The 10,000-nt window shown below is 29.0% G+C and overlaps 4 non-coding genes across 4 annotated transcripts in view; all 4 read left to right on the top strand.

The window, feature by feature from the left end:
* The window catches only part of LOC145848438 (U5 spliceosomal RNA), a 115-nt gene extending 95 nt beyond the window's left edge, over positions 1–20 (top strand). Inside the window, exon 1 of the small nuclear RNA XR_014371958.1 lies at positions 1–20. This exon is cut by the window's left edge and continues 95 nt beyond it. This is a non-coding gene — a small nuclear RNA (U5 spliceosomal RNA).
* Positions 21–1,736: 1,716 nt separating this feature from the next.
* Positions 1,737–1,855, top strand: LOC145848445 (5S ribosomal RNA). Its single transcript, XR_014371964.1, has one exon. It is a non-coding gene; the product is annotated as a 5S ribosomal RNA (ribosomal RNA).
* Positions 1,856–5,252: 3,397 nt separating this feature from the next.
* LOC145848443 (5S ribosomal RNA) lies at positions 5,253–5,371 on the top strand. The gene has a single exon (XR_014371962.1). It is a non-coding gene; the product is annotated as a 5S ribosomal RNA (ribosomal RNA).
* A 3,289-nt stretch (positions 5,372–8,660) lies between these two features.
* The window catches only part of LOC145848439 (small subunit ribosomal RNA), a 1,808-nt gene continuing 468 nt past the window's right edge, over positions 8,661–10,000 (top strand). The window contains exon 1 of the ribosomal RNA XR_014371959.1: positions 8,661–10,000. This exon is cut by the window's right edge and continues 468 nt beyond it. This is a non-coding gene — a ribosomal RNA (small subunit ribosomal RNA).

Genomic DNA, 10,000 nt, shown 5'->3' with positions numbered 1-10,000 from the left:
TTTTTCGGCTGTCGACAGTCTTCTGACATCGGCAGCTTGCACATATTTAACATACAAAAACATGGCTTCAAGAAACATTTTCCGGTTTTTCTTAGCTTCCAATTATGTGACAAAGAAAATTTCATAAAGAATTATCGCAGGTTTTTTCACAGAATATGTTATTTTCATTTTAGTTGATGTTTTTATTTCATGTTTTATTTTTTAATGTACTTATTGGGTGCTGAAAGATTGATAATCGAACAATCTACCGAAATATTAATAATATTGAAAAATTTAAATTTCGAAATAACCTACCTACGGTTAATCTACACGCGTTTAGAAGCCGTAAAAAAATATTTTCGACTTTGTAATGGACCAAACAAAAAATATAGAAAAAATTATCGAAAAAAAAATCTTTTAAAACTTACCTTACGTTAGTCCTTATGCGTTGCGAAGCTCAAAAAAAATATTTTCGACCTTATAATAGAACAAACAAAGAAAATAGAAAAATTTTCCAAAAAAATAAAAAGTCGAAATTCGAAAAAAGAAGAAAAGTGGTCCTTTTCTAGGAGTTTTTTATTCCCAAAAAATGGGTCGATGTCCCCGTAACCCCTAAAAAAAGGGGGTCGAAATAACATTTTTTCATCATGCCTCAAATGGGCTGAAAAATTTTTACGGGGTCTCTGGACCAAACAAAAACGATCTGTCGAGTCAGAATTCCGAAAATCGAAAATTCCCGAAATTTCTGTACTTAAGAGGCGGGGCGCCCACTATCGACAAAAGTGTGCCAAAACCCACAAACGTTGTGTTACGCGCGCTAAGATAAATACAAGCCTGATTGCTGAAAATGTATTCTATTTGAATAAGGTAAGTATCAACACCAAGGAAGCAATTCCTTTATTATAAACTCATACTCTGACATTGCGCTAATATTGCTCGTGAATTGTTATTTAGTTTAAAAATATAATTTATATTACTTTTATTTTATTTTACTATTTTATATTTTTATTAAAAAATTTCTTGTTTAGTTTCTAAGCAACCACAGTTACGTTTATATGTTTAGTTCTATTGTATTCTATATTTATCGATAATTTAATAAATGTTTTAAAAGACTATTCTGGTTTTCCACGCTCTCTTCAAAAATGTGAGTTCTTTTAATTCTTCCACTTAATTATTCATTTTAAAGTAAACAACTAGTTATACTATACAACTAGTTATATTATTACATTATAATGTATGTGTATTATATACTATCATTTTATAACATAAACATAGTTGAGTTATTAAATTAAACGTCAAATATTTTATTACCTAAAATTAAGTTAATCGTAAAATCTGATGTAGTATGAGATATTCCTTAGAAACTAACTATAAATATTCTTGAAGTAAAACAATACCATCTATAAATAGAACAATGAGAAATAGTAAAACAAACTAAACACAACATGTTTATTTTAACAATATTTTTTATTTAGTTTAATCTAATCTAGTTTACTTAATAAACTTTACTTCTAATTATCATAGTATTTAATATAGAATATAGTTAACAATCTTTTAAACAAAGTCTTAAATAAAGTTACAGGGAGTAATTGTAATTAAAACACCAAAAAAAAAAGGTATTAATAAAAAAAATACTTACATCAAGTTAAAATTTTATAAGGATTAATTTTAAAATATCAAATCGATTGTAAATCAAGTGCAAATAGGTTTTTTAAACAAACCGAAGGGTTTATAAAGGCTTGTAAACGGTTTCAGACGCCTACGACCATACCACACTGAGCACACCCCATCTCGTCCGATCTGGGAAGTTAAGCAGTGTCGGGCGTGGTTAGTACTTAGATGGGTGACCGCTTGGGAATACCACGTGCCGTAGGCTTTTGCTTTTTGAATTCATCTTTTTTGTACTATTTTTCTTTCTGACCTATTTATACTTATTACTCGTTTATTTACATTTTTTTAACGCTTAAAAGAAAAGTAACTTCTAGTTATTAGCAAATAAAAACGTAAGCCAATCAGATAACGTTATTTGCTGTTTAAACCAATTAGAGCGCTAAAAAAGTGGTTTGACCAGTTTGAGATATCGAAAAAATAATTGCACCATCTTGTAGAGTACAATTTTCTGAGTTAAAATTAATACAATTAGTCTTTTATACTAAAACTTAAAAGTTTTTTTGTCCACAAACAAATCACTTGAAAAATCAAACGAAAATAAATTTTGCACTTTTGTATTGTGAGTCATAATAAGTTATTTACTGTTACCAACAGATACTAGCAAAAGCTTCTTAAAGTTTTGTATTAACTTAATGTATTTGTAATAAATTTTACTTAATAGAAACTATTGAATTACGTTTACTTAGTTTACTTTTGTATGTGTATTAAATATATAGCAATTTTGTTTGAACTTAAATAAGGACTATTAAACTATTAAAAGAAAACTATCAAAGTTTACTAACTCAAAAGCTAAATCTTAGTTTTATTGTTATAAACATTTATGTTGTAATTTACTAATAACTAAATGAGTTTATTTCAAACAAAAAGAATTAAATAATGTTATGTTATGTCAAGCCTCCTATATGAGGTATATAGGTATATAAGGTATACAAGCTTATGTTTGAAAGTTATAATAATAAAAATAAAAATAAATATTTAGTTGGTAAAATTTGTATGTTTTAATATGCTTTGAAATTAGAGTTAGTATAGAAGTTTTTTTTTAAGTATAATAAATATAAATATTTAGTTACTAACAATAAACTAAAATACCAATTTTGTAGTTATTACAAAAAAAAAAACAAAAATATTATACAAAAGTTTCATAATTATAAGCTTTGAATAACTTTACTTCATAACTATATTCATGTTTGCATATTTAAATTATAAAAAGTTAGTGTTTTGTGTATTGACTTTATGATTATTTTATTTTAGTAACTGTTAGTTTTATACTTTAATAAAAGAAATATGGTTAACAAGTAAGTTAAAAATGAAAGAAGCATAAAAAAACACACTATTTAACTGCTTATTCAATAGTTTGATTATTTAATTATTTTTCTGTTATATAGTTTAATCGTATTGTATAAAAAATACAGAGGTTTAAAGTAAGTTTGAATAAAAATAAAACAAAACATATAAAAAACAGTTCAAATACATAGTTTTTTTTTTTAATGTTCGCGATGGAGAAAACAATGGAGAAAATTTAATTCTTTAATAATAAGTAGTAATTTAAAAAAAAAATAATACAAATAAAGTTATACAATATATATACAATAGTTTGTCAAACTAGGCAAAAAAGAGTAGGCCACCACTACAATCCAATGTTCCAACTGGAAATTCAATGAGATCGTTACTGTACTTGTGATGAACGTTGATAATCCCAAAGATTGTAAGTCGAAGGCCTTACCCAACCTAACCAGCGCACTGGTTTTCTTACAACTGAATTAATCAACATTTAATATTGAATATAATCATTATTGATAGATAGAGGAATGTTGACAATCAACAACAGATTGTAAGTCAAAGGCATTACTCGACCAAAGTACCCACAACCTAGATTGAACAACATTTATTAGATAGATTTGTTTATTGATAGATAGAGAAATATTGACAATCCACAACAGATTGTAAGTCAAAGGCATTACTCGACCCAAGTACCCACAACCTAGATTGAACAACATTTGTTAGATAGATTTGTTAAATAGATAGATAGTACAGTATAATCTCAAAGAATTTGAAGTTGAACATTGAACAATAGTGGCCACCATTTCAGGCCTGCTGGCAGCTAGATTACAGCCCCCGGCTACGCAGACCTGCAATATTGATGAAAAAAAACAGTATATATATTTCCGAATCTGACTTTGAGTACTTTTTATATATTATTAACAAAGTTTTTTAGGGGTAATATCTGTTTAGTTCTTTAATATATCTTTAAAATAAAACACTAAATTAATAACATAATAATAATATTTTGTTTTTAATTCGTTAATAAAGTTATTTAATAATATTATATATTAAATGTATATAATAAGTTTAAGTAATAAAATAAATATAATATAACAAATATATTGTATAATAATAATTTTAAAATTAGTAAAAAATAAATAAACATAGTTGAGTTATCAAATTAAACAAACTAGAACGTCAAGTATTTAATTACTAAAATTAATTTAATTTAAATTCAAATTGACACTGTAATTGACATGTAATTGTAATTGACAAAATTATAAAAATCAACCTATTTATATAGCAAAATATTTCTTTATCTTTGTCGTGGCGTTGGGTCTTTGGTCTTGACAGCTAACTCATAAGCGGAAGGTTGTGAGATCGAGTCCCGCTAGTCGTCACGCAAGACATATACTTGAGAGCCGGAGTTAAATTTCTTTGTCATTTGAATTTGAACGCCTGCTAGACAGGCAATTTTTTTGTTATTTAGTGATTTATTAAAGCAGTTTTGCGTTTTACGTTTTTAGCAGACATGCAGTTTCCACTATGACATTGTTTACGTTAATTAATTGTCTCTCAAAATATATTTATATTATATCACATTAAATGAAAAAATAAGTTAACTATCTTATATTAATTTAAATAACGTTTATATAACCTTTTACTAAATTTTTATAAGTTTAATATTCTTATCAATTATTTTATATATTACTTTTTTAAGGTGTTTAAAACTTTTAGAAGCTGTATGTAATGTCTTTTAGTTTAATAGTTCTGTTAAACTATAAAAAAATATAAACATGGTTGAGTTATCAAATTAAACAAAATAGAACGTCAAGTATATAATTACTAAAATTAATTTAATTAAAAAAAAATCTCAGGTAATCTAAAATGTCAGGAATTATTTAAAAATAAATATAAATTTAAAACTTATTATATTGAAAAGATTGATGAATAATACTCTTGAATGTATGCAATGTTTGTATTTGTAATGCAATAACATAAATGGATAGATCAATGACAAATTGTAAACATATTGTATTATTTTATTTTACGATTTTATTTATTTAATTCAATAATTCAATAAACTTTACTTCTACTTGTCCTGGTCTTAGGTAATTTATAGATAACAATTATTTAAACAAACACTTTTGTACAGTTACAATACAGTTTTAGTACAGTTTGGGAGTAACTGTTGATAAAAAAAAACAAAAAAAAAGGTTAATTCAGGTTAAAATTTTATAAGGAATAATTTTAAAATATCAAATTGATTGTAAATCAAGTGCAAATAGGTTTTTTAAACAAACCGAAGGGTTTATAAAGGCTTGTAAACGCTTTCAAACGCCTACGACCATACCACACTGAGCACACCCCATCTCGTCCGATCTGGGAAGTTAAGCAGTGTCGGGCGTGGTTAGTACTTAGATGGGTGACCGCTTGGGAATACCACGTGCCGTAGGCTTTTGCTTTTTGAATTCATCTTTTTGTACTATTTTTCTTTCTGACCTATTTATACATATTACTCGTTTATTTACATTTCTTTAACGCTTAAAAGAAAAGTAAATTCTAGTTATTAGCAAATAAAAACGTAAGCCAATCAGATAACGTTATTTGCTGTTTAAACCAATTAGAGCGCTAAAAAAGTGGTTTGACCAGTTTGAGATATCGAAAAAATAATGGCACCATCTTGTAGAGTACAATTTTCTGAGTTAAAATTAATACAATTAGTCTTTTATACTAAAACTTAAAAGTTTTTTTGTCCACAAACAAATCACTTGAAAAATCAAACGAAAATAAATTTTGCACTTTTGTATTGTGAGTCATAATAAGTTATTTACTGTTACCAACAGATACTAGCAAAAGCTTTTTAAAGTTTTGTATTAACTTAATGTATTTGTACTTAGTTTAAATTAATAGAGTTTATTTGGTTTACTTTATTATGTGTATTGAATGTGATACAACTAAAACAAAACAAACAAGGAGAGTACTTGAATAGAACCAACACAATTTACAGACCAGTTGTGTACTAAACTTAAAGCAATTCTGAATAGTGAATATGCAGTTATTATTATAAGTTCAAAGTTCACTTTAACTTAATTTAATGTATTTTGTAAATTGGTTTTATTTAATAGATAGTAGTGAATTACTTTATTTAATTTACTTTAGTATGTGTTATATAACTTTATTTAAACAAGAAGCAAAACGGGATTATACTTTCAATAAACTACACAATTTACAGACCAGTTGTGTACTAAATTTAAAGCAATTCTGAATAGTGAATATGCAGTTATTATTATAAGTTCAAAGTTCATTTTTATTTATTTTAATGTATTTTGTAAATTGGTTTTATATAATAGATAGTAGTGAATTACTTTATTTAATTTACTTTAGTATGTGTTGTATAACTTTATTTAAACCAGAAGCAAAACGGGATTATACTTTCAATAAACTACACAATTTACAGACCAGTTGTGTACTAAATAAAAAGCTATTGTGAATAGTGAATATGCAATTGTTATTATAAGTTTATAAGTTCACAGTTTACAAAAGCTTAACAATTTAGTTATTATTTTGTTCATATTTGCATATCTAATTTATGAAAAGTTAGTGTTATGTGTATTGGCTTTTTAATTTCTTTATTTGTAGAACTGCTAGTTTTATATTCTAAAGAAACATGTTTAAATAAATATGTTTAACAAGTAACTTAAAAATGGAAGAAATATATTGTATATATTGAACTATTTATATTTATTCTAGCTATTTGCTTAGTGTATTTATTAATGTGATTATTTTATTTTGTTGTTTGTCTTATAGTTTAATCGTATTGTGTTGAAATATATATAACAAATACAGAGGTTTAAAGTAAGTTTAAATGAAAATAAAATAAGACATATAGTTGAAATTATAAAATTATAAGTTTAAAAAAATAGTTTTTTTTTTTTTTCTTTGTTTGTTTGATTGTTTGTTTATTATATAATCGCGACGTTTCATTTTATTACTTTTAAGCATACTAAATATAATAATAGGTATAGTTATAGGAAAAATTCTATTAGTTTCTAATGTAATAAAAAAGTTTATTTCCACAAATAAATAAATACCTGAAAAATCAAATGAAAAATAAATTTCGCACTCTTGTATTGTGAGTCATAATAGGTTATTTACTGTTACCAACAGATACTAGCGAAGGCTTTTTAAAGTTCTATGTTAATTCAATGTATTTGTACTTAGTTTTATTAAAATGACAGTATTTTTAGTTAAGTATGTTTATTTAACGTTGTGTAACTCAAGTAAAACCAGAAGCAAATAAGGAGACTACTTTCAATAAACTACACAAATTAAAAATATATTATTATTTATAAATCAATCGTGTTGTGTTTCAAAATACATTTTTCAAATAATGTTTTACAAGTATTTATCAGTTATTTAGTTTTCTTTTTATAGTTTAGCTGTATTGTTTTATTTATTTGTTATTATTTTTATTTAATTGTTTGCTTATTATATTTATCGCCATGTGCTTAAAAAATAAAACAACTATAAAGGTTTAAAAAGTAAGTTTAAATAAAAATAAAATGAAACATATAAAATAAGTTTATGATTTTTTTATTATTATTATTTTTATTTAATTGTTTGCTTATTATATTTATCGCGATGTGCTTAAAAGAATAGAACAAATACAAAGGTTTAAATTGTAAGTTTTAAATAAAATAAAATGTAACATATAAAATAAGCTTATGTTTGATTTTTTTATTTTATTTTTATTTATTTTTATTTAATTGTTTGTTTATTATATTTATCGCGATCTGCTTAAAAAAATAAAACGAGTATTAAGGTTTGAAAAGGTTATTAAATAAAAATAAAATGAAACATATAAAATAAGCTTATGTTTTTATTTTTATTTTTTTTTTTATTATTATTTTTATTCAATTGTTTGTTTATTATATTTATCGCAATGTGCTTAAAACGATAAAACAAATATAAAGATTTAAAAAGTAAGTTTAAATAAAAAATAATACAAATAAAGCTTATTTATAATAAACAAACATATTTAAAACATTATAAAAAGTAGTTTATATATATTATTTTTTATTTATTTCTTTTAAACATATTAAATAAAGTATAAAAAAAGTATTAAAACATTTAAACGTAGCATAAATAAGCTTAAAATATTAAAAAAATTGAAAAGAAACAAAGAAATTTAAAAAAAATCGGGAAAAATCGGCAAAAAAGTTCAACAACAACATTTGAGCATCATACGCGTATGCATTACTTTACACTAGTGAGAGAGACGTGTTTGTGCGTTCGGTCGACTTGGCGAGAAAGCGGGCTTAAAGCATTACTGTTTAGCACCCGAGGCGCGGCTATTGCAGCGGCGGCGAACGTGCTATGTAAACGCATCGGAGCAGCGTATGAAAAACTACAAGCGTCCAGCGGCGGTAGGCTTATAGCTTTGCGAAGTCGTCGAGACGAGTAGCCGACGCAGGCACGGCTCGAGGCGGGTAACTGCAGCAGACAGATGGCGTGTTGCTGCTGACGAGTTAACCGGCAGAAGGCAAACGGTTGGTCGGGAGAAAGAACAGTCAGTTGTATAGCTGCATGCTGCAGTCGACGCGGGCTGGCGCTTTAAACAGCAAAAGGCCGGCGCCGACTTTCAGTAACGTTCGCAAGGCTTTTAAGCCGAGTGATAGAAAAGGTCTGTATTTATACAGTAAAAACGCTCAGTCGAGCAACGGGTTTAAACGCCCTCGGATAGTTATCTGGTTGATCCTGCCAGTAGTCATATGCTTGTCTCAAAGATTAAGCCATGCAAGTGTAAGTACGAGCTCACGTACAGTGAAACTGCGAATGGCTCATTAAATCAGTTATGGTTCATTTGATTGTACGCTTTTACATGGATAACTGTGGCAATTCTAGAGCTAATACATGCGTAAAGCGCCGAACTGACGTGAGGCGCGCATTTATCAGACCAAAACTAACCGGCTTTCGGGTCGTTACAATGGTGACTCTGGATAAGCTTGCGGATCGCACGGCCTAGTGCTGGCGACATCTCATTAAAGCAACTGCCCTATCAACTATCGTCGGTACGGTATCGGCCTACCGAGGTTGTAACGGGTGACGGAGAATCAGGGTTCGATTCCGGAGAGGGAGCCTGAGAAACGGCTACCACATCCAAGGAAGGCAGCAGGCGCGCAAATTACCCATTCCCGGCTCGGGGAGGTAGTGACGAAAAATAACAATGCAGACCTCGTACGAGGTCCTGCAATTGGAATGAGTACACTTTAAACTTTTTAACGAGTATCCATTGGAGGGCAAGTCTGGTGCCAGCAGCCGCGGTAATTCCAGCTCCAAAAGTGTATATTTAAGTTGTTGCGGTTGAAAAGCTCGTAGTTGGATATAGGGACGGCGAGGTTGGTCGGTCGAAAGGCTAGCACTGGCCTCGTTGTTCTTGTTGGTCGGTGCCTTCGCGGTGCTCTTAACTGAGTGTTGCGGTGGTCCGGCAAGTTTACCTTGAAAAAATTAGAGTGTTCAAAGCAGGCTTTACGCTTGTATAATGTTGCATGGAATAATGGAATAGGACCTCGGTTCTATTTTGTTGGTTTTCGGAGCACGAGGTAATGATTAATAGGAACGGACGGGGGCATCCGTACTGTGCCGTTAGAGGTGAAATTCTTGGATCGGCGCAAGACGAACGACTGCGAAAGCATTTGCCAAGAATGTTTTCTTTAATCAAGAGCGAAAGTCAGAGGTTCGAAGACGATCAGATACCGTCCTAGTTCTGACCTTAAACGATGCCGACTAGCGATCGGGCAGTGTCGAACTTAAGAACTGTCCGGCAGCTTCCGGGAAACCAAAGTCTTTGGGTTCCGGGGGAAGTATGGTTGCAAAGCTGAAACTTAAAGGAATTGACGGAAGGGCACCACCAGGAGTGGAGCCTGCGGCTTAATTTGACTCAACACGGGAAATCTCACCCGGCCCGGACACAGCGAGGATTGACAGATTGAGAGCTCTTTCTTGATTCTGTGGGTGGTGGTGCATGGCCGTTCTTAGTTGGTGGAGCGATTTGTCTGGTTAATTCCGATAACGAACGAGACTC

Source organism: Thalia democratica, unplaced genomic scaffold (genome assembly GCF_965202585.1).
Source record: "Thalia democratica unplaced genomic scaffold, ktThaDemo2.hap1.1 HAP1_SCAFFOLD_1422, whole genome shotgun sequence".
NCBI classification, from domain to species: Eukaryota; Metazoa; Chordata; class Thaliacea; order Salpida; family Salpidae; genus Thalia; species Thalia democratica.
The sequence above is the reverse complement of the archived record's forward strand: the minus strand, read 5'-3'. Positions and strand labels throughout refer to the sequence as shown.